The sequence below is a fragment of the Mandrillus leucophaeus genome, unplaced genomic scaffold (assembly GCF_000951045.1).
Source record: "Mandrillus leucophaeus isolate KB7577 unplaced genomic scaffold, Mleu.le_1.0 Scaffold344, whole genome shotgun sequence".
NCBI classification, from domain to species: Eukaryota; Metazoa; Chordata; class Mammalia; order Primates; family Cercopithecidae; genus Mandrillus; species Mandrillus leucophaeus.
In genome coordinates this window covers 2,499,767-2,524,293 of record NW_012103632.1, presented here as the reverse complement: position 1 = coordinate 2,524,293, position 24,527 = coordinate 2,499,767, and positions in this window count along the sequence as shown.

The window sequence follows — 24,527 nt, the reverse complement described above, 5'->3', positions numbered from 1 at the left end:
TAGTGAGTCTCTCCACTTTCAGTTTACTAAGAAGTGAGTCACATCTCATGCTGTGTCTACTGGTTGTACAAAACAAATTTCCAGAGAAACTCTGCTCAGCTGGCTTGAGGTGAAGGACAGTTCACTCCCTCCTATCCTCCAAAGTAATCCACAAGATATTTCAAACAATTCCCCCTCAAAGCCCCCAAACTCCCCAGGCTCAAAAATTCTATCTTTATATAATCTCCATGCTAGTGAGTTTTTTTTAACAGGTCTGTGGCCACTTTGTATACAATTTTCCATTGTGATCTGTTTTACCATTCACTTTGAAATGTAGTGACATCTATTGCCTCCGTAAGTTAGCTGAAATTGGGTTGGAAGAATTTCATGTTAACTTGGTATGTACATATACACAGATGTAGAAATAACTGTAGTAAAATAAAGTAAAGCATCTATTGGTTTTAAATAAAACATGTTTTTAATGTGTTATAAATAATTTTAAAAACATTAAAAGGCATTGAAAGGTTAGAAAGAAAAAGAAATGTTATGCTTTGTATACTGATACTATATATCCCCTATATTGTCAAGAGCTCTAATTTTACTTTTGACATTTTCCTTTTTCAGAAATCGTGTTTATTCTTAACTTTGATGTAAGGAACATTTCAAATAAATTTGGAGTGTGTGCATGCCTGTGTATCCTCCCTAGAGTCAACAATTGTTATTATTTTACCATACTTTATCTAACTTTTTTTTTTTGAACCATTTGAAGGTTAGTTGCAAATTCCTACCAGATCCAGGATGTGGAATACCCTAGAAGTCCTCGTTCTCTCTTTCTCAAGCCTCGACTCTTTGTCATGTTTTCTTACCAGAACAGCCTTGCCAAAGGCTTGTGTCACTTCCAGAAGAGTAAAATTATGGACATTGGTGCTGCCATTGCCCCTGTTACAATGTAAAGATTCTCAATACATGAGTCCCTGCAGGAAGAGGCCCTGTGACTACTTCTTGGCCAAATGGGACTAAAAAGCCTCTGGCTTCACCCTATGCTATGTGGTGGTCAGGTGTTACGACCTGGAAATTCGGCAGTTAACATTCATGGGATTGACTTTGATAATGGGACACAAGAGTGGAAAGGAAGAAGCAAATGGTAGATTGCTTTTCCTCCCTCTTTTCCAGCCTCACAGACAGAAGATGCAGTAGATTTGCATCCCTGTGGAAGAGGCTGTGAAGCCAAATGACCATTTGTGGCCAGTTCAAGAACACAGCCTCTAGTAATTGTTCTCCCTCTTTTTCTGCCTTGCTTCTCCATTCCTCTTATGCATACTTCTCTCAAATTTTCCCCCACACCCCTTATTAAGTGGTAGCACACATACTTTTTTCTCAGGCTCTGCTTTCTTAGAAGTTGGTACAGTGGTACCAGGAATATCAGTCACTAGAAAACAGACCCTTGGAACTGGATTTTGTAGTTGGATTGCTTTTCACTTTGAATGCAATGGAAATCACATTGTTCTTGGTAAAAGGAAGGTCATGATCCTGATATACAGTGACATCATTATGACATATATGTGAAAAATATGTCGTGAGGGATAAGTGGCTGCTACTTGTGACTTGCCTGGCACAATTATAATTTCAAAGACATAGATGTAGAATGACATTTTCTGATGGCAATGAAAGTCTGCAAAAGACAGCGACAGGTAAATGGCAGCTGCTGTCAACTTAAAGGCATACAGTGAAAGCTGGAGGGCTTCTATGACAGCTTAAAGGAGAGTCACATAAATGAGAGTCACATCTCCTTGTTATCTCAGAGCGACTGTACTCCTGGAGTGCTACCAGGCCCTAACAGAGACTGAGCAACTGAACATGGGACACCTAGTGGCTATGGGCAGGAGCAGGCAATGATCAGCTTGTTCTCAGATTAATTGAGTCAGATATTTTGCAGGAGTAGAAACAGCAATAATCCATTAGAAAACAGAAATGGAACATGAGGGCTCAGACTCAAGTCTGTCCAGATGGCATGAAAAAATTAGATGAATCAATGTCCTGGATTCTCTCGTCACCTATGTGTATTGCTCCCTGAACAAACACTGGCCTCTTAGGACATCCTCTATGATCAACTGCACTGGAGGAAGGGACTTGGGCCAGGCTCACAGATGAAAAGATGCAACATGTTGGTTCCACCAAAGAAAAGGCTGCTGGTATATTAAGCTCCACTCATTGCCATGTAGGGTGACAGTGAGAGAAAATCCTCCAAATTGCAGAGCTGGCAGCAGTACACTGGTCACCCAGCTAATGTGGAGAAAGGTGTGCTGAGTTAGAGATAAGGACTGACTCCTCAGCTGTGATGGATAATTGAGAAAATTTGTCAGAAGCATCGAAAAATAACGCTAGAAGCTCAGGGACTGTATCCCTGATACATACGTGTGTGGATAAACTTGAAAATGGGAACAACCTGTGCTGATCTTTATGTCTTACTTTAGTGGCCACCAGTGAGCATTTATGAAAACCTCAAAACCAGGTAGACAGGAAGGCCCATCTAATGGACATCAAACATCTTTCCACCTTGACTATCCATGGAGAAATATATGTATTATCCTACCAATAGAGTCCTCTGTAGCAAGATTGAGGTAGTTGTTTTAACTACTGAATTCCCAAGAAACTGGAATTGGAAACTGGTTTTTACCCCTTGAGGCTTTCTCAGCAACACCTGCTGCTCATCTTGGGACAGGACAGTTACTTTGAATCTCTTCCATTCTGGAGTATATCCTTACTGAAATAAATATCTACTCTAGTTTTGGGCTATTCTTCTGTGACTTTGAAACATTGAGCAGTATTACCATTAGAAGGTTTTACACCATGACAGGCACATACACATTATATCCTATAGAAAACTGCCTCAGATCAAAGGGTTTGTTAATGGCAAAGGAGATGCAATAGTTGACTCACAATATGAGATTTACTGATTTTACCACATTACACTAAATCCCAGAAACATTCGGCTTGAATAAATGATGCAATGGCCTGTTGATGGTATAGCTAAGGTTCCAACCCCAGGTAACACTTTGCCTTTTTAGAGTATAGTCCTACAGATGGTGGTATATGAACTCACTCAATAGCAAATGCACAGAGGTATGTGTTCTCAAAAGGAAGAAACACTAGTTTGATGATCAAGGAATAAAATTAAGATTGCCTCTTTCTATCATCATACTTTGTCACTTGGTCTCTTTGAAATGTAAGCTCTGCTAAATTAGAAGTTCTGATTCACAAGTGTGTGTAGTATATTTCTACTGCAGGACACAGTAAGAATTCTACTAATTGGAAAATTTCAGTACTAACTGACTACTTTTGAAGTTTTCATCCTATTGAGTTATCAGACAATGATATGAGTAGTAGTACTGGCTAGAGAAATCAATCCTCATTATCATGAAAAGCTGGTTGCCCATGCAAAATTAATCAGAAAAGAGTGTTCTGGGAGTCCATTGGACTTACTTGGAATATGATCAGTGATGAATCTAAATAGAAAACTATAAAAACTATGTATCTTTAACAGAGTTAAGAGTGTTGAATATTTGGGAAAGGATCACTAGAACACTTGGTAGGTAAGCAAACTAGAATATGTGAAAATCTGGAGAAAGGTAATTAAATTCTAGAATAAGAGATAAAGATGGGAAGTGAAAAATACCAGTTTTGCTTCACAGTCACCTGCAGCATGAGGATAATAGCTTTGTTTGCTAACACTCCTTGTCCAGTGCAATTTTTGGTGATTGCAACTACCCTTCACTTTGAAAGACTGGATATTCATCTCCCTTCTAAAAAGAATTGAGAGAGTCTTGATCGCATAGAATGTATAGTCACTGCAAAATTATGTGAGACCGTCTTAGTAGCATGAGCAGTGGAACATACCAGGCCCAAAGTGTGTACCACACCAGATCTGCTTGTCTCCTCCAACTCTCCCCCCAACTACCTCCAGTCTGGCTACTTGCCTTGCTTCCTAGCCAGAGTAAAGGTTACAAGTTTCCTGGCTATTTTAGTGGTAAGATCCCAGTTTATGTTGTTGGTATTGCTTCCATCAGAGACCAAAGAACCCAATGTGTTCTACCTAGTGACAGAAGAAATCCATGACCAAGGGCCTGGTTGGACTGGACAAACAGAATTTTGCTTCAGGAAGAATTGTCTAGTGGGGCCATGAAACACAACCTGAACAGAGTTAACTCCATATGGGTTGAATTTTGATCCATATTATATTAGAGATTAGAGATAGGGAGAAGTAATAGATAAATAGCTTGCCATCTAATGCCCAAAGGGTCTATTCCAGGAAACTAATTTCACACAGTCTCTCTGTACATTTCCTACAAGACAGGCCAAACAGCCTTGGTTTTTTTGTTTTTGTTTTTGTTTGTTGTTGTTGTTGTTTTGTTTTCTGTTGGTTTGTTTTGCAAAGCTGTGTTTCTAACATTTAATCTCCTCTCTTAATTTTGCTTGTCCTCCCTGCCTCGCTTTCACTTATCCTCATGCTCATCAGCTTCTGTCTCAGCTTCTGTTTTCTAGGAAACATGGGCTAAGACAAGTATCATGACTTGTAAGCATACATCTCTAGAAATAAAGACATTCTTCTGCAAAACCATACTGCCAGCATTACAGCATCAAACATTAGTCATAATTCCATAATTTAATTGCCTATCTCTTTAGATATCTTTTCAAGTATTCATTTTGAATCAGAATACAACCAAGGTTTGCACATTGCATTTGGTTATTGTGATGATTTAATTTTTTGTCTAAAATACAACCTATATCTTTTTGTGGAATTGAATGTTGAAATGTCCAAGCTAGTATTTTTCGTTGCTTCCTCAAATTGTCATTTAAATTGTTCTTCTGTCAACATTTGAGTAAGATGAGCTAAATATAGAAGAGGCTTCCTTAAAATACCAAAATATGTAGGTCCGTATTCTTAGGTAATGGTACCCACAGTAGTTTGCATACTTTTTCAACATTCAACATTTCAAACTATTCGATAAATGTATTTAGAGAAGAACTCTTTAATTTTTACTTCTTGTTATTAAGCCCACTTTTAGAGAGCTGACAATCCTTTATACAATCATTATTTCCTGTTTTTCAGCCACATTTGTCATTCCTGCCTTTTACAAATGTCTTCAAATCTAAAGCATTTTCTAGTTTACTTTTTAAATTTCTCTCTCTCTTTCTGTGTGTGCATGTATGTGTGTGTGTGTGTGTGTGTGTGTTGGTGGCAAGTTCACTGTGTAAGAGATAGTAACCTTTTACTGTAGTAAACATGGAGAATCTTGTAGGTAGTAGATTTTTAAATGTACTCCATTTATTGTTAATATACTTTCATCTTTCTCAGATTGCAGAAACTTTTGATAAATTTTATGTTGCTGGATCAACTTCTATTCTCTTTATTGTTGTGGATTAATACATTGTTTTTATTTATTTATTTAGTTAGTTAGTTAGTTAGTTTTGAGATGGAGCCTTGCTCTGTTGCCCAGGCTGGAGTGCAGTGGCACGATCTCTGCTCACTGCGACCTCCGCCTCCCGGGTTCACACTATTCTCCTGCCTTAGCCTCCCAAGTAGCTGGGACTACAGGCGCCCACCACCATGCCTGGCTAATTTTTTGTATTTTAGTAGAGACGGGGTTTCACCATGTTAGCCAGGATGGTCTCGATCTCTTGACCTCGTGATCCGCCTGCCTCGGCCTCCCAAAGTGCTAGGCTTACAGGCGTGAGCCACCGCGCCCGGCCAATACATTGGTTTTGATTAATTAACTGTCATCTAATGACATCAAAGGGAAAGGTTAAAAATATTGTTTATAAATATGTGGCCTCAAAACTTCATGTCACATTTGCTTGTAGCCTTGGCACAAACATGCTCAATGGCCACACATCATTACAAAGAATCCCGAGAATTGTCCACAACACTGTGCAAGGAAAGCCAGGTTGTTCTCTTTCAAGAAGGAAGAATAAAAGAATGAATCAGTAGGAATAAAAGAATGATTAGCGCTTTCTTTAACACAGTTATTTCTTATTTTTAGAGACTTTCTTGTCATGTCTAAAGATCCTACAGGAAGTTCCATTTGTGGGTGTGTTCTATATTATTTACAGGACAATTATCCTATCACTGCATCATTTTGTTTGTATTCTCTATCATATTCTTTCTAGTTACTTTAATCATATTATTTCTTATTTCCAACTTTACATTGAATTTCCTCATACTTTTCTTTAATGTCAGTAACAAAATTTTCAGAAATATTTTAATTTGCTTCTACTAATATGTTTCTTAATTCTCAAATTTGTTATTTTGCAATCTATTTTGTTTCTGAATTCAAACTCTCCTTTTTATCTTATTCTGTTGTTTGATCTTCTTATTCCAGGCTTCTAGATTTAATGAATGCATTTTCTGTTTAAATTTTTCTAAGTGTATCACTTACGGAAATTTAATTTTCCCCCTATCATTGTGCATTTTCTTTTACATTGGGCCTGTTTTCCAATTACTAAAACAGAAATTAATTAACTTCCATGTTTTAGTTTAATTAATGAAATTCTGTTACTTTAAAAATCCATCAAAAGGAACAAATCTTCAAAGTACTGGAGACATGACGTAAAGCATAGTGACTATAATAAGAATAGTCATTATATAATTAATAATAATATATGGCATACCTGAATTTTACTAAGGGTGGATCTCAAGTATTCTCCCTACAAAAATAAAAAATAAATAAATTAAATAAATAAATAAATAAATAAAAACAACCAACAAATGGTAACTATTAGGGTGATGGATATGTTGATATATGACTAGCTTAATTTTGGTAATCATTTTACAATATATGTAGAGATTAAAACGTCAGAATTGATGATAGGAAGAAGCAATGTTACTTCTATTCCTTGATCCTTAAACTAGTGTTTCCAGCTCATGAGAGCACATTTCTATACATTCGCTGTTGATTGAGTTTATATACCACAACCTGTAAGATTATACTACAAATAGGCAAAGTGTTACCTGGGGTTGGAACCTTAGCTCTATTATCAACAGGCCGTTTCATCACTTTTTCAAGCCATCTGTTTCTGGGATTTAGTGTAACATGATAAAATCAGTTATTTTCATGTTGTGAGTCAATTATTGTATCTCCTCTGTCATTAACAAACCCTTTGATCTGAGGCAATGCTCTATGAGACATAATATGAACATGTCTACCATTGTGTAAAACCCTCTAATGGTAAAGCTGTTCAGTGTTTCAAAGTCACAGAAGGAAAGCCCAAAATTGAAGTAGATATTTATTTCAAAAAGGATATATTCCAGAATGGAAGGGATTCCAAGTAACTGATTGAGCCCAGCAGGACTGTGCTCTCTGCTGTGACAGGGCAACACCAAGTTAAATTTAAAGTCCCCACAACTACAGTCTCCCTCTCTCAAGGGCACAGACTCTCTCCCAGCTGCACAGCTGCTGCTAAGGAATGGAGGAGGGATGCTGCTGGCGATTCAAGATTGTCATTCCTGTCCTCTTCAATGTCTCTTTCAGTAATATAAGATTAAAAACAAAACAGGTACTATGTTTGCTCACCTGATGTTTGGTTCTGTGATTGTGCTTTTTTGTGTGCAGATAGTTGTTCAAATTTGGTGTTCCTAGAAGGGGGTGGAGGGGCGGTGAATGCTGTAGGCTTCTATTGCAGCATGTTGCTTTGTCCTCGAAGTACAAATAATTTAATCAGAATTTTAAGTTTCTTCAAAAAACATTTTCTCAAGTAAGCCAAATTAAATCACTTTAATGCATAGACACTTACACAAGTTAACAACATTTAAAACATCAGAATTTTCACTCTAAATATATATAACTTTTATTTGTCAATCATACCTTAATAAACCTGGAAAAAATCACTCTTGTACTTCAATATGCTACACATTTCAGTGTTCTCAAAGTTAATAAGGTAAGCTTTGTTCAGATCTTTAAATGGCTTCAACTTAATATGTGTGTTCCAACATGATATACCTCACAGTATAACTGAGAACTCTGTCTTGCCCTCTGAGTGACAGTGTGAACACTAGGTGTTGTGCTTTGTATATTTTGCTGCTGTGAAGTAGCAAGGATGAAATGGGAGGTGAAAGACCAGCAGGTGTTTTGTATTGTCTTTCTAACGGAGTTGTGCAGTACTGCTATAGGCCGAATACGCAGCGGCCATCTGCATGCCAATGAGACAGACCTCGGAAGAAACCAACCTGGCTGACACCTTGATTTTTGATTTTTAGCCTCTGAAACTGTGAGAAAATAAAATTTTGTTGTTAAGCCACCAGTCTGTATACTTTACTATGGCAGCCCTAGCAAACAAATGATTTCTGCTTTCTCTTTTGAAATTGTGTCAAATATCCTGTGCATTGTTTAATCAACCATATTGGATATATTATCCTCCAATAAATGTGTACAGTCTTGTGATTTAGAAATTCAGCTCAATTCACTAAGGATAAATGAAAAAGTGATTTTTCTTGTCTCTGCTAAAATGTTGATATCTTGTCATAGGAACACCTCTCAGAAAGTTTTTTTTTTTTTTTTTAATCCTTTTTGACAAGCCATCTATTCCTTTATGTGTGCCTATGTTTTTATTCAAAGGAATTTATTTTAATTTTCAGAATTGTGTGAATTAAATTGTGTTGCTTAATGCAACTCTTCTCAAACTTAAATATGTAGTGAGGACATAATTTTCTGTTCCCACCTTTAAAAAATTTCAAATTAGAACCACAATGTATTACTTTGTTGACTGCTGCTTTTAAAAATTTTCTTAATTATTATGCTCATATTTTACCCGTTAGAAGAAGATAGCAGATAGTAGAATTTAACCAGAAATAAGCAACACGTAGCACTTAAATACAACTTTATGGCATCATAATCTTTACAGAAAATTATTAGTTATATTTTCTATAATTAATATTAAATATTAGTTTACTGTGATGCAGCTTTCCTAGAAGTTTGATATGAGTGGAACATGATGGCGTACATATAATTTCTTTCAAATACCAACAGAGAGTGAAGTAATATTTTTCCCACTCCAGAAAACAGAAATGTTCACAATCATTCTACTGACCTTAGAATTACATTTACACTAGTAGATTTAATAAATGTTTCAATGTCAATATTGATGACAATGTTTATCCCAGTGAAAATCATTTATTTTTACAGTAAGGGTTGACCCAGGATCCTTTATCTTTACCTCCTTTCAACTCCACAATGAATTCAAAGATACAGGTGCCACTTTTCAGTACAAGGCCAAAGCAGCTCCACTAGCAAACAGTACAACCTTTTAAATATTTTTCAGTCATTATGTCTGCAAGCTTCCTGCTCTTAAAGTGTTTGCAATTTCACTACAAAGACATAGAAAACCTAATACACGATTAGCGTGGAATCTTTATGAGAAGAACTTTGAACACCTTGCACAGGCTCCTCTTAACCAGTGAAGAGCAATGCATCTTTCTTCTGCTCTTCCCTGTGCATCTTTCTTCTGCTAATGTTCAGATATTGGTGGAATTTCCCTTGAAAAGGAATCCTCAAGTGTTGATGTAAGCAGATTTTGATTCACTTTTGTGCAAATAGATGATTTCCCCTCTTACTACTTGGAGGCAAAATATTTGGATATATTTTGGTCAATAATGTCTAGAATATTTGAGAGAAATTGCTCATACATTTTTATCAATTTAATAATAAGTAAAACATTCCTATTTTTATCCAATGTATATACTGGTACCTGTAACACCAATATCAACGTTAAATTACACACAAAAAGATCATTTGGTAGGCAAGTTTAAAAACAGCAAAATTTGCCTTGTATTAATAGAAATAATGGCTTTGATTATTAGCAGTAATTCTATTTACTATTATTTGAATTGGACACACATATGAACAGTGATAGGTATCTTCACTGAAGTTTGTAATAAAAATTATTCTTATTAAATAACTATAGTGATATAAAATAGGAAAATGGAAAACATGTTTTAATTGGGTTGTTAAGTTGTGTAGGTGTCCACGCATTAAAGTGATTTAATTTGGCTTACCTGAGAAAATGTTTTTCGAAGAAACTGAAAATTCTGATTAAATAATTTGTACTGCGAGGGCAAAGCAACATGCTGCAATAGAAGCCTACAGCATTTATCCCCTCCCTACACACTGCAGGAACATCAAATTTTAACAACTATCTGCACACAGAAAAGCACCACCACAGAACCAGAAATCAGGTGAGCAATCACCATATCTGTTTTAATCTTATATTGCTGCAGGAGAAATTGAAGAGGGCAGAAGTGACAGTCTTGAATCGCTAACAGCACCCCTCCTCCATCCTCTAGCAGCAGCTGTGCAGCTGGGAGACAGTCTGTGCACTTTGGGGAGGGAGAGTGTAGTTAATGGGGAATTTTACATTGAACTCAGTGTTGCCCTGTCCCAGCAAAGAGCAGAGCCCTGCTGTGCTCAACCAGTGCCTGCACACAGAGGGAACATTTGGACGAGATGTAGCCAGAGGGGGACTGTCCATCCCAATGGTCAGAACGTGAGTTTGTTGGTAAGCCATACTGCCTTATGCCAAAATGCTCTGATTTCTTGGACAGACTTGAAAGGCAGTCTAGGAACCAAGGAGGGCAATTGTTAGGCAACTCAGGCCTGCGCTGCAGAGCCACTGGACTAGGCTGGCATGTGACCTACTGAGACACCAACTGGGGCAGCTAAAGGAGTGCTTGTACCACCACTCCCCCAAACCCAGAGGGAGTACAGCTCTTAGCAACATGAGTGACTCCTGCCTTCTGCTTGAGGAGAGGAGAACAAAGGGAAAAGAGGGTTTTGTCTTGCATCTTGGATACCAGCTCAGCCGCAGTAGAATAGAGCACTGGGAAAAGTTGTAAGGCCCCCGTTCCAGGCCCTAGCTCATGGATGACGTTCCTAGACACACCCTGGGCCAAAAGGAAATCCACAACCTTGAAGGGAACAACCCACTGTCTTAATGAATCAGTAATGAACTCATTGTAAATTATATATAAGGAAAAACTGTTCAAATAAGCCAGCTTTCACTTATTCAGTCCTTTCCATGTGCAAAGTATATTACATATTATTTTGTAAGTAGGAAAGAAAGTTTTCCCAAATGGTTTGCCACTTTTATCATTGCCAAATGAAAAGCATTTAATAATTTTAAAAATCTTAATTGTGATAAAATACATCAACATTAAATATACCATCTTAACTATTTTTAAGCATACAGTTTTGTAGTGTTAAGTACAATCGGCATTATTGTACAACCAATCTCCAAAACTCTTGCAAAATTGAAACTCTATATTACATTAAACAAAACTACTCTATTCCTCCTTACCAGACACTGGTAACTACACTTCTACTTTCTGTCTTGTGAATTTGACTTCTCTATAATATTTGTGTTTTTGTGACTGACTTATTTCACTTAGTATTATGTCTTTAAGGTTCATCCATGTTATAGCATGCATTATAAGTTTATTCGTTTTTGAGCTTGAATAATATTGCATTGTATCTGTATGCTACATTTTTTATGCATTATATAATTGATACGCTGTATCATGCATTTTGTTTATGCATTGAATCATTGATGAACACTCGGGTGGCTTTCATCTTTTAGCTGTTTACAATAATAAGCTGTAAACATGGGTAAAACCCAGTTTTCTATTATTTTGAGTATCGAGCCAGAAATCAGATTGGTTGATGATAAAGTCATTTTATTTTTTTTTGGGGGGGAACTCCCAAAAAATTGTAGCTGCACCATTTTGCACTTATACTAACAACACACAGAGTTTCCAATTTATCTACATCTTTATCAACACCTGTTGCTTTCTCTTTTATTAATTTACTCATTTGATAGTAGGCATAGTAATGAGTAGAAGGTCCTGGCTCATGGCTATTTGCATTTCTCTAATGGTTACTGGTGTTGAGCGTCTCTTTGTGTGCTTGTTAACCAAGCTGCTAAATTATTTTCTCCATTTTTAAACTCAGAGTTTTTGTTGTTGTTGCTGTTGGTAGCGAGTTGTAAGACATTTTTATACTGAATGTTAACTCTTTATTGGATGTATGCATTACAAATATTTTCTCCCCTTCTCCATGTTACGTTTTCTCTGTATCACTTCCTTTAAGCACAAAAATTTTTAATTTTGATATTGATATTGTCCAATGTTATCTATTTTTACATTTCTTCTTGTACTTTTTGTGACATGTCCAAGGAATCATTGCTAAATTCGTTGTCATATTTATTTTCCCTTAGGTTATTCTTCTGGGATTTTTATATTTTTAGCTCTTATGTTTAGGTCTTCCATCCAATTTGAGTTGATTTTTGTATAGAATTTAATGAAGGATCTGCATTCATTCATTTGTATGTGACTATCCACTTTTCTGAGCACCATTTGTTTCACAGACTTTCTCATTTCTCCATTTAATGGTCTTGGCGTCCTTATCAAAAATCATTTTACCATATATGAAAGGGCTGATTTCTGAACTCTTTTGTCTATTCCAATCAGTCTATTTGTTGGTTTTTATGCTGTTACCACACTGTTTTGATCACTGTACTTTGTAGTAAGTTTTGAAAGAATAAAGTATGAGACTTCCAGCTTTTTTCTTTTTTCCATGACTGTTTTGTCTATTTGAGGGTATTTGAAATTTTACATGAGTTTTACTATGGATTTTTCTATTTTGCAGAAAATGCCTTTGGGATTTTAATAGGGATTGTATTAAGTCTTTAGATGGCTTTGCATGGAATTGATGTCTTAACATTAAACCTTCCAATCCGTGAACCTGGAATGCATTTTCATTCATTTGTGTCTTCTGAAATTTGTTTTTTAGCAACATTTTAGTTTTTATTACACAAGTCTTTGACCTACTTGGTTAACTTTATTCCTAAGGATTTTATTCTTTTTGATACTATTGTAAATGGACTTCTTAAAATAAATTTCCTTTTTGGGTTGTTTTTTGTTAGTGCATGTAAATACAACTGATTTAGTGTGTTAATTTTGTATCTTACAACTTTGCAAATCCACTTTCTGATTTGAACAGTTAAATAAAGACATCCATTGAGTGGACATCTTTGTCTTCTTTGTAATCTTAGGTGAACAACTTTCAGTTTTTTACCATTGAGTATAATATTAGCTGTGGGATTTTCATATATGGCTTTTTTCATGTTAAGGCACTCTTCTATCCCAAATTTGTTCAGTGTTTTTATCATAAAAACGTGTTGAATTTTTTCAAATAATACTTTCAGATCAATAAAATGATTATGTGAGATTTTCAAGCATTATATTAATGTGATATATTGCACTGATTGATTTTTACATGTTGAACGATCCTTGCATTCCAGGAATAAATTCTGCTTGGTCATGGTGTAAAAAGTCTTTTAATGTGCTGTTTAATTACATTTTCTAATTTTTTTTTTGAGAATTTTTGCATCAATACTTCTAAGAGATATTGTTCTGTAGTTTTATTTTCTTGTAGTGTTTTTGTCTGACTTTGTTATCAGGAAAATGCTAACCACATTTAAAGATTTTTAGATAGTGCTCCCTCCTCTTGAATTATTGAAGATTTTGAGGTGATTTGTGATCATTTCTTTTTCAATGTTTGGTAGAATACAGCAATGAAGTCATCTAAAACTGTGCTTTTCTTTGTTGTGAAACTTTAAATTACTGACTTAGTCTCCTTACTTGCTTTAGTTCTCTTCAAATTTTCTATTTCTTTGTGATTCAGTCTTGTTAGATTGTGTGTTTATAGGAAAGTGTAATTTTTATATGGGTTATCCAATTTGTTTTCAAGTAATTGTTCACAGTATTCTCTTAAAATTCCTTTATTTCTGTAAATCAGCTGCAATGTCCTTTTTTTGTCCCTGAATATAGTTAGTTGTCTTCTCTTTTTCTTCGTCAATATACAAAAAGTTTTAGCAATTTTGCTGAGTTTTTTTGAATAAGCATCTCTTGGTTTTACTGAGGTTTAGCCACACGCGGCATAGACTGAATCCTACTCTCAAGCTAAAAGGTGTATAACCAAGAAACACATCTTGTACTATTCCTTTCATCCTAGGAGTGTCTTCTGCCTCTCCCAGAATATGCCTCCTTTTGATTTTTCTCCAATGCCTTTACGTAGTGTGTGTGTATCTAAATTTGTCCAAAATGTTTAGCTGTTGTATGTGGGTGAATTGGTCCAATGGTATCTATTCTACTACAATAAAAAGGGAAAATTCACTTTTCAACTTTTGCTGCTAATTGGATTTATCAAGGAAAACTTCCTAAGGAATAGAAAATCCTATGCTTGTTTTTCACATACATCAGGCTTCTAGACTTTATAATATACTATATAATATAAAAATTAAGTGTGGGGATTTGGGATGTTTTCACTTAATGTGCGTTTGATTGATGTCAATCAATTTACCCAGAGTGTAGTCACTATGCAGAAAAACTGACTGTAAATTTTAGTTCTGCCCATCTAAGAGGATACCAGGAGGTACTCTTGATTAGATATTAGCCAATCATTAAACTTTAGTATCTTTCTTTACACATGTGAGACATAGAGAGAACCATAGAGTACAAACTTTCAGAGCTGTTGAGACAGTGCAGTAATGGAGTAAATGAACTAGACAATATAATTCATAAACAGAAGACTCATCAAAAAAAGAAGACATTAAGAGCTCATGGTCAGGTAGTAGAATATCAAATAAAGAAGGGACATTCTTATTCTCATAAGAATTTTTACTTACAGTTGTGATAGTAGCATTAGATTTAGTATGTTATGATTCTTGCTAGCAATTTTGGAGTCCTGGTGTTAATAAACATACAGCTGATTTAACAAATATGTGTCTATAACATAAGTTCAAAAGAAAACTGGGACAATTCTTAGATTAGATGCTAATCATGAATCTGCTGACAAAATTGTTGAACAGCAAGGGGGTAAACTTACATTAATCAGCATTGGTTATTTGTATATTATACATATTTACATAATTCTTATGGTTACAGACTACTTTGCTTATTATCTGACTTGTACCTGTGGTATTTACTTGGCATGTTATGGCTTCTGTGCTTAATGAGATTTTAACATCCAGGTATCAGCACAAAATTACATCAGCTTGTTCAAATTTTCTTCCTTAGGTCAGGTTAAATCTAAGTTTAGATATTTATCCATGAAATATATTACCTGACTATTGAAAAATTTGCTAGCTTTTATAAGAAAGTAAAAATTTGCTTACTGACAATTTACTTAATGTCAAATAATATGGTATCATTTGAAAGAGCTTGTTCATTAAAAATTGAATAAATTATAATTACTTAAATAGCACCTAATACCTTGCCTTAGAGTTAATAGTCAACAGAAAGATCCTTGGGTTAAGTGAAGACTCATGGTTAAAATAAATGAAGTATAATTTGCAAGAATTTTTCATTCTGTTAATTCTTTCCATAGCAATTTCAGATACTGAAATGTGAAAATTTGGACTTACAGTGTTCAAGGTTTTCTTTTAATGTCTGTGACAATGACTAGCCTGAATTGTAATGATGTCCTACAGACATTTTAACATAAACTGTAAATCATTGCTTAGGGCTAATTTACTCAACCTTTTTTCATATAATAGTTTCATTGTGTTCTATTCCAACTAAAATAAAATGAATAAATTATATTTTATTAGACCAATGGTATTTTATTTTTTGTGAATTCATGTAAGAAAAAGTGCTGAAATGTTTGAGAAACCAAGCAAACTATCACAAAGTATGCTGTTAAGGAGGGAGGAAATGATTCAAATGAAAATATGACAATTAGTCTGATCTAGTATTTTTTTCCCATTAGGCTGGTACTAACACTAAATAAACTGCTGATGAAATGTTATTGTTTAGAATATAATTAACAGTGAATAGTCCTGTTCTCTATATCAATAAATCATGTCAACTGGCATAGCTTTGGGAGATGGAAAACAAACAACTCTTCAAAACAAACATAGTTTTAATGAGCTGTATTGAATAATGGTATTCAAATCCTTCTATCACATCTAATCCAACTCTACTTGACTGTAAGGGATCTGAGCATAATTGATAAAAACATCAAGCAAATCTTAAGACATAATTTCTTTAAAATTATGCTGAATTTTTTTCACTCAAGTATGCTTTATGTGTATTACCAACTACATGGAAAAAAGTAACATATTGTTCTGGGTCTTCTGAGAAGAAGACACTGAGATAAAGATAAAGATAAATGTGCAAGTAGTGGAAACACCTAGGAGAAAAATGAGAAAGAGCCAATGAGGTTGGGAGAGCTGTTTGATGCAAGTGATGCAAGTATGACCCAGAATGAAGAAAATAAAAAGAAGAAAGGAAGGTTAAACAGAAGCATTGTAGACTTTGCAGATTGAGTGCAGATTTGTGAAATTTTCTGCTAGGCTGTCAGAGAGGACTCAAGTTAAAGTTACATAACAGAGGATTCCGTGACTTCCAGAAATAGGCCTGCCTCACTTTGTCTGCTATGGTCTATCATGAGTAGGAGGAATTCATTGGAAGCATGACCTTGTTGGAAATATAGCAATGGGTTTACAGGTGCTGCAGCTGGGGTACTCAGCTGATTATACTACCTAAATTAGACCTGAGGGGCACCTGCATTATAAACATTAAAACATAGAGCACTGACTAAATAAATGATCTATAATCTATACAATAGACCATTCAATACTAATTAAATCAATCTACATGTATTTTTATGGATTAAAAACTACATATTTGTGAAAGAAACAGGATTTGGGGAAAAATTTAGAGTGTGATCCCGTTTGTACAAAAGGAGCACAACTTCCTTTAAAAATATCTAGGTATGTACCTGCATATGCACAAATAGTTTGTGGAAAGACAAATACGAAGTAATTAACATTGGTTATTTCTAAGGGAGTGGAAGAGTAAAGAATGAGAATTTCATTCTTTATATCATTGTATATTGTTGATTATCAGAAACCTACCCTAATTAAAGCAAACATTAAAAAACAAATTGTACTTTTGAGACGTCAGGCTGTGGTAGAAACACAACTGAAAGTTGTGAGAAATCTGAAATCGCCAACTGAAAGTTATGAGAAATGATTTTCTAGTTTTCAGTCTTACTGGTTGGGGGAATTATGTGAATGATTATCCTCTGTGTCTGTTTTATCACTAGCCAAAGGACAAGCTCCTACTGTATAATCTCTAAATTTTAAAATGCCTGCACAAAACAAAGTTTTGAAGTTTTTCATATTATCTCCTAGAACTTACCTAAATGCAAATAGATTTCTGCATAATTCCAATTTTGGTGAAGAGCATTTTATATTTTACTTTTTGATTTAACATTCATCAAAATGATTTTTGGGGTGAAAAAAATTGTTTTTAACTTTTTTTAATACACAGGTGCTTCATGGGAGAAATTCCCACCCCTGACACTTAGATATTTATCACTCACAAGAAAACTGAAGGGAGGCTTGAAGAGCTCCACATGTTCCCACTGAGATTACCACCCTCCAATCACACACAGGCTTTCAGGATTGCTTTCTGCCTTACCACCACAAACTGCCTGGAAATTTGGTCACATAAGATGGCCACAGTTATAATGAATAATCCAACTTTTCCTAATAATGAGAAGTAGTAACCCCACATAACGATATGATGAGTACCTTCATCCTCTGTAGTTTTTTATGCTTTTTAGGCAATCTCAGTTCCATGAAAACAAGCAAAAAATAAAACAAAGCTTCAAAGATGAAGTCACTTTCTCCACTGGGGTCTTAATTATATACTCAAGTGTGGTTGTTGATATACATTGTCAGTTTGTTGTACTAAAATATATGCTCCCATGAGGGCAAAAATTACTTTTTCTAGTTATTGAACACTTTGTGGGTATTATTTTGTGATCACTACTATGAATAGTATTACTATCACATCATCAGCATTGCTTTCACTGCTCGCTGGGCTTGGGTAGTCTGAACTCCAGCTATCTGAGGGAACAACAATTATAAAGGGTACAAATACCATTGTCTCTGCTGTAGGCAGGGTGTGCAATATTAGGTGGGAGGGTGATTTCCTGACAGCGAAATCTTTCTGCTCCTCAGTCTCTTCATATTTATCTAGTGGTTGACTTGGAAAGGATTCAGCCAACTTTTTTTTTATTATTATTTCATTGACTTGAAGATGTTTAAGAGTCCTCACACTCAATCTTCTTCCAGAGATTCCACAAATCTCCGTGGGCCCAATTCAACCAAGGATCTATACTTTTCTGCTGCTCACTGCGGGATTGTCAGGGAATCACAGATTCTGATCTAACACAAAGGAACGTAGTTCTGCACTAGCTTGCTTCTTCCCATTTCCAGCAGCATCTGAGTTCTCACTTGTCTTTTAGAACCAGTACCTAATTAGTTCAGAAAAGGTAGCTCAGGAGTTGGAAGTGAAAGTAAACAAGATGAAGTCATATTTTCATTTTCATGAAATTCTTTGTTAGTTTGTTTATATTTTAAATAGTTTTAAATTTAGTTATATATTATTTAGTTTGCTTTTATTGTGTCTTTTTTGTTGGTTTGATTCCTTATTCCTCTCTTAAGCATTTAATGACATGTAATTAATTTTTTAAAATATTTTAATGAAATATAATAGGACATATTCATATCTGACTCATTTATTAAACTTCATTATGTCCTATGACTACTATAGAGAGTGCTGTGACATATATTCCTATTAAGAAGCTACTTGATGTAGCTAACTTCCCCCAGAAACTGTTGAAGTGAACAATCAGAACTCTGACCTTAATTTACCTGAATTCTGCCACCTTCATCATAGGCTGTGTTCTTGCCATAACAGATTTTGAAATATGCTTTAAATATATTTTAATAATACCTCATATTTTTATATTTCTTTACCACCTTCAAATCATAGTAATAAAGCACAAGATTCTTTCCATTTTTCTTCTCTCATTCTTTTCCCCAGTCAAAAAACTTCAGATCAGTCAACCATGCCTGTCTAGCACACAATTGATATCCAGTTTAGAAAATGCTTTTTTCTTTGCAAATAATAGAAGTATTTTCAACCTATTTGGCAAGGTAACAATTGAGTCAATTTCCTAAAGTATACCTGTTATACTTTCCAATAAATTTCTTAGTTTCAACTCACTGATGTTTTCCTTGCAGTATATATTTCTACATAGTTTGCTTCTCTCCCTTCAAACTGGAATGTTGCTGCTTGTGTTTTAGAAAGCCAAATTGGTGATCACTTTGTTTGTTTGTTTTTTAATTACTGACATTGGTTTTCAGGACTTTTTTTCCACTTCAGATTTCCTGATTTCTTCTTTTATCAAGAAGATATTTTAGAAATATGTAGAAAAATTTTTATATTTTCTCCTTTATTATTTCTTCTGAAATTTAGAGTGTAATTACCTTGATATTTTAAATGTATTAACTCCAGATTGCTTTGAAGAAAATCACTTCTGCTTTTGCATTTACTCTCTGCTAATTTATCTTCTCCTTTTTGTCTTTTCCACTATATTATAGTTTAAATGCAACAACAATAAAATTAAGACTACTTGCTAGGTGTTCTTCCCAAAGTAAGCACTTAGGATAAAAAGTTAAGTAAAATATAATTTGTGTTCTTAGAATAAGCTCATCTGTAAAGAGGAAAGATAGTGAACCTTATAAAATACATAAAGTGTTTTAACTGCTGGATTTGCTGAAGTCAGAGAGAAGACTTAGGAAGATATGATAAATCTGCCTGAAGTACATGGGGATATCGTCACAGAGAAGGAATCATTTTGATATATACCTAAGAAGAAATAGCACAGAGCCTGGTAGAGATATAAACTAAAAAAGGAGCTATCTGCAAACGTGTAGCTACTTTTAAGGGCTAATGGCTCCTCAAATCTATTCTCTAGAAGGAATAGCAGAATAAAATAACAAAATAGCAACAAAAGCGAATGATCATTCATGAGGTGCTTGCTTTCCTGTCTCTGAAAGACTGAACTAATAAAAGGGAAAACAGTAAATGTTTTCCTTTGAAGAAATTAAAGAGTTTTACTTTTCCAACTGATTGTTACCATTTCTTAAAACGTTTTCTAAATATCTCCGTAGAATTGTTTCAGAACCAATTCATGAACATAATGATGAAACTTCTCTCATCATGTAATCAACTTATCTTATTTCAACTCAAAAGGTAGTATATAAGGCCGAGCCTAGTGGCTCAGGCCTGTAATCCCAGCAATTTGGGAAGCCAAGGAGGTTGGGTCACCAGTACAGGAGTTCGAGACCAGCCTGGACAACCTAGTCTTCACAAAAAAGAAAAAAATTAGCCAGGCATCGTGGTGCACACCTGTTATCCCAGTTATTCTGGTGGCAGAGGTGGGAGGATCAGCTGAGCCCGGGAAGGTTGAGGTTGCAGTGAGCTATGACTGTGCCACTGCACTCCAACCTGGGAAACAGAGTGAGACCCTGTATCCGGAAAAAAAAAAAAAAAAAAAAAAAGTATTACCTAACTTGATATAACTTACTCGTTAAGATTTATTCCCATAAAATTTGGCTATTTCAGGAATTTATATCTAAAAGTGAAACTGATTTCACCATGTAAAACACACCAGAATATTGTTGAGACTTAGGTCCATGAAAACAAACAAATGAATGGAAAAAAATGCTCACAGTGGAATTTTAGAGAATTAGTAGGGCATGATTATCAAGACTGAAATAATGACAAATTGGCAGGACCTTGCATGCATTAGGAAATATTCAGTTTCCTAAAATGATATAACTCATATCATCTTCATTGTTGTTGAATTTCTTTGAAAATAGAAGTACACTTTGATTAAAAAAAACTGTTGATGTACATGAAATTTTTCCAAAAATTTTAGAATGCTTAAATTCCAGTAGATAGAAGTATTTTAGTAGATATTTGATCGATTTTGTGTAAATGTGTGTGTACCTTGCTTTGAAACAAAGTTTTTGCATATTCTTTAATGCTGTGCTAGAAATATGTTTTAGTCTGTTAAATAATCTAGAATATCTAAAATCATAAAAAACCGCTAGAGTTGAGGTCTTTGCACATTACTGACATTGATTGCCTGAGGTCTTGATGCACATAAACCATCATCCTGTTGGTAGCTTATTAACAGAAGGCCTTTGATTGAGATAACAATCACATTCTAAAACTCTGTCAGAACACATGTTTTTTATTAATGATTCAAATTACATACAACTACGCAAATTCAAACTTATTTGATACCCCTACAACAGTCAGTATGCTTACTGAGGACAAAGAATCATCTACATGTGCATTATCGTTTGGCTAACCAGCATAGATATTGCTATTGTTTCTGTAATTTGAGCAGTTTATCTCGTATATCTGCTATAACTTTTCTTCCTGTCTGGTGATGGGGGATGTAAAAAATAAAGAAAATTTTTCTTAATGTCTCTGCACTTTCATATCCTCAACAAACTCTCTGTCACCCTTACTCATGCCTAGCTTTGATCAAAAGGGTCTTTACTTTTCCCTCTTTTGTTTCCTGCCTTGACTGCCATTTTCTGCACAAGAAGTATATACATGAAAGCCTAAAAATAAGCTATTTACTTAAAATTTATTATTATATTGTGGCCATACAGGAGAAGAAAAGTTGAAAGAAAAACACAGACCATTTAAGCAGTCTCACATACAGACCCATGCTCGTACATCCAACAGGCGTTATTTTCCCAAGTTTAGCTAACTTTGCTCTTTGATGTCTTGCGGCCATTTGGGAACTGACTGACCAAATTACCGAGGGTTCCCAGATGTTTTATGTATGATATTGCTTCCCATTAGATCACTTCCATCATGCATTGAATTATGTCTTTATTATTCTAAAAGAAAATCTAAATCCTTCCCTATTTTGGATTATAGTCTAAAGTCTTATTCAATTAATTTGATGCCCAACAATATTAAGGGTAGTCACTCATTTTGATTTTCCAACTACACCCTCCTCCCAGTGAATGGGTAGAGGGTGGGGCATAAGTAATGCCAGGGCTGTTGTCCTTTCCCAAGTCAAATGGGTCCTGCCTCTTTGTAAAATACCTGTATGCCCTATGCTCTGAATATTACAATATAGTAATAATGAATTAAATACTTTTGTGGCATAGTTTGTTATAGTTTTATTTTTTAATTTAACCTACTCCCACATAGAAAAGCTGTATAATATAAGAAACTGACTAGGTCTCCAATTGAATCCTTTGTTTTGTTTTGATTTTTGTTGTTGTTTTAGCAATAACTTCAAAAAGGACTCTTAAAATAAATAGGCTTCCTGCTATTACAGTTCAGTCTACACTTTATGTTTGATAGCTCTATGAACTGCTTTTATTTATAACAGTGCTTTATACTCTTTCCCCTCAGGCCTCATTATCAACTGAGTTTTGAATCTTTACAGTATAAACCTTTTCTTAATTTTATTGCAGCACAGATTTTGTTTGTTTTCATGCCATATCTGAAGTTATTAATGGACATTTTAATTAAATAACATGAATAGCGTGGTCAGTGGGTTTGCAGTTCTCCCACTGTCTTTTTGCATTGGCCATTTATTCTTTGTATCAGGAAGGCTGCTGTAAAATAAAGTAGGCTCTACTACTTTATATAAAGTACAATTACAATGTCTTTTGTCTAATTCAAACCAGTTTGCATATGGAAATCTTTCTATGGCCTTAGTTTATTTTTATACTTTCTATAACCATTCTTGATGGCCTTCAAATCCCTACTGCCAGGTTCTTTAAAGCATGCCCTTTATAACATGCATTTTGAGTTACAAAAAGTGACCTTATGCTATTCTTTCCTTTTAAAGTATATTAAGCTCTCAGTGTAGTCTCATTTTTAGCTTATTGATGACTATTTGAAAATCTATTATTTAGAGACACTCTGTGTATCACTATCTGTTTTCTCATAGGGTGAAAACGCCCAAGTAGTGTAAATATCTGACTCGGTCTACCGAGCACTTATCACCACTTTTTCCTAGTAATCTTTTCCAACATGGCCATTAGTATAATCTGCTCATAACTTATAAACTCTGTATTAACTAAAACATGGAGAATATCATATACATTTTCCTTATGAATATCCATATAATTTAGGATAGAAAACTAAGATAGTCCTGTATTTAATATAATGATACATAAAACAATTAAGGTTTTATAACTTTCTAAGAAGTAAAACAATGATTTTTTTCTCTTCTTACTTTAAAATAATTTACAAAATAGGCAATAAATATATCCAACGTTGAGGTATTGATTAGAGATAAATTGGACACATCTACATTGTGCAGCATTCCGGGGAAAAAAATCACATGATTTTGAATGAAATGTTACAAAATTATTTTTCCTGCATAACGTGAATTAAATACAAATGAAGATCATTCCCACACAAAGCAGTAAACATTGTCTTTGTAAAATAGATTTGTGTAAAATAATCAAATATACTGAAAAGATACACAACAAAATATTATTTTCTTTATTTTTAAGGAGTGAGAATGATTAAAGGAAACTTTAACCTTATTTCTAAAGTTCTTATATAATTAAATAATAATCTTTTACTACTTGTGTCTTTTTAAAAATTATATACTTTTTAGTAAGTAAATATGCTAATTTTTCATATTTAAAATACTCATTTCATTTAATTCTTAAAATTGTCTATATTTTTTAAATGTCAAAAATAAAGTAAAATTAGCATAACTGTGGTATTTAAAAGCCAGGATCCTTTTTTGTTATGCATGTACTCACCTGAGTTATATACAAACAAAGTAAAATTGTTTACCTAATCAGTGTCTATAATTCACAATGAAATTAGGAACTATATCTAAACCAAAATAAAATTGAAGCTTAAATTAAAGTAAAATTTGTAGATATAATTGAAATGTACATTAAATGCAAATATGTAGATGTACAAAGTTTAAATCTGAAAATATTGAAGGTAAAATTCCATATTAAGGAAGTTTTATCCTGAAAAACCTGAGTATGTGCTACATGCAGGTGAGTAGCTGAACTGTTGCTAGGAAGGTAAAAGAGACAGGTTTATTAAAGAAAACCAAAGGTACTTAAGGTTATTTTTAGAAAGAAATGAATTTAGAAGAAATACAAAAAAATCTAATTAAAGGGTAAGATACTACAAATGAAACAATATCTTATTGTATTCCTATGCAAAACATTAAAGGAATGTGTGTGTGTGTGTGTGTTTGTGTGTATTTATGAACGCTGATATTTAGTCGTGCTCTTTCACAAATTATAAATTGCCTTCTTTAAGCACTTGCACAATGTCACTGAATTTTTATTAAAATACCTAAAATTGTGAACAGCTATTGGTAAACTTACCTTTGTAGATAATTTTGCCTTTATATTCACGCATACAATGATTAGTTTCTTGTTTTAATATTGCATTTGTGTGCAGAAAAGGCTGAATTGCTCTAGCAGTATTAATCTAAGCCCATAAATACTTGCCAACTTTTATAGAACAAGACAATAATGATGTCAGAAAAAAAAAATCAGTGAGATTATCAACTTTCTTTATTGGTAGAAAACCAGGAGTGGCTTTCAGCAGATGG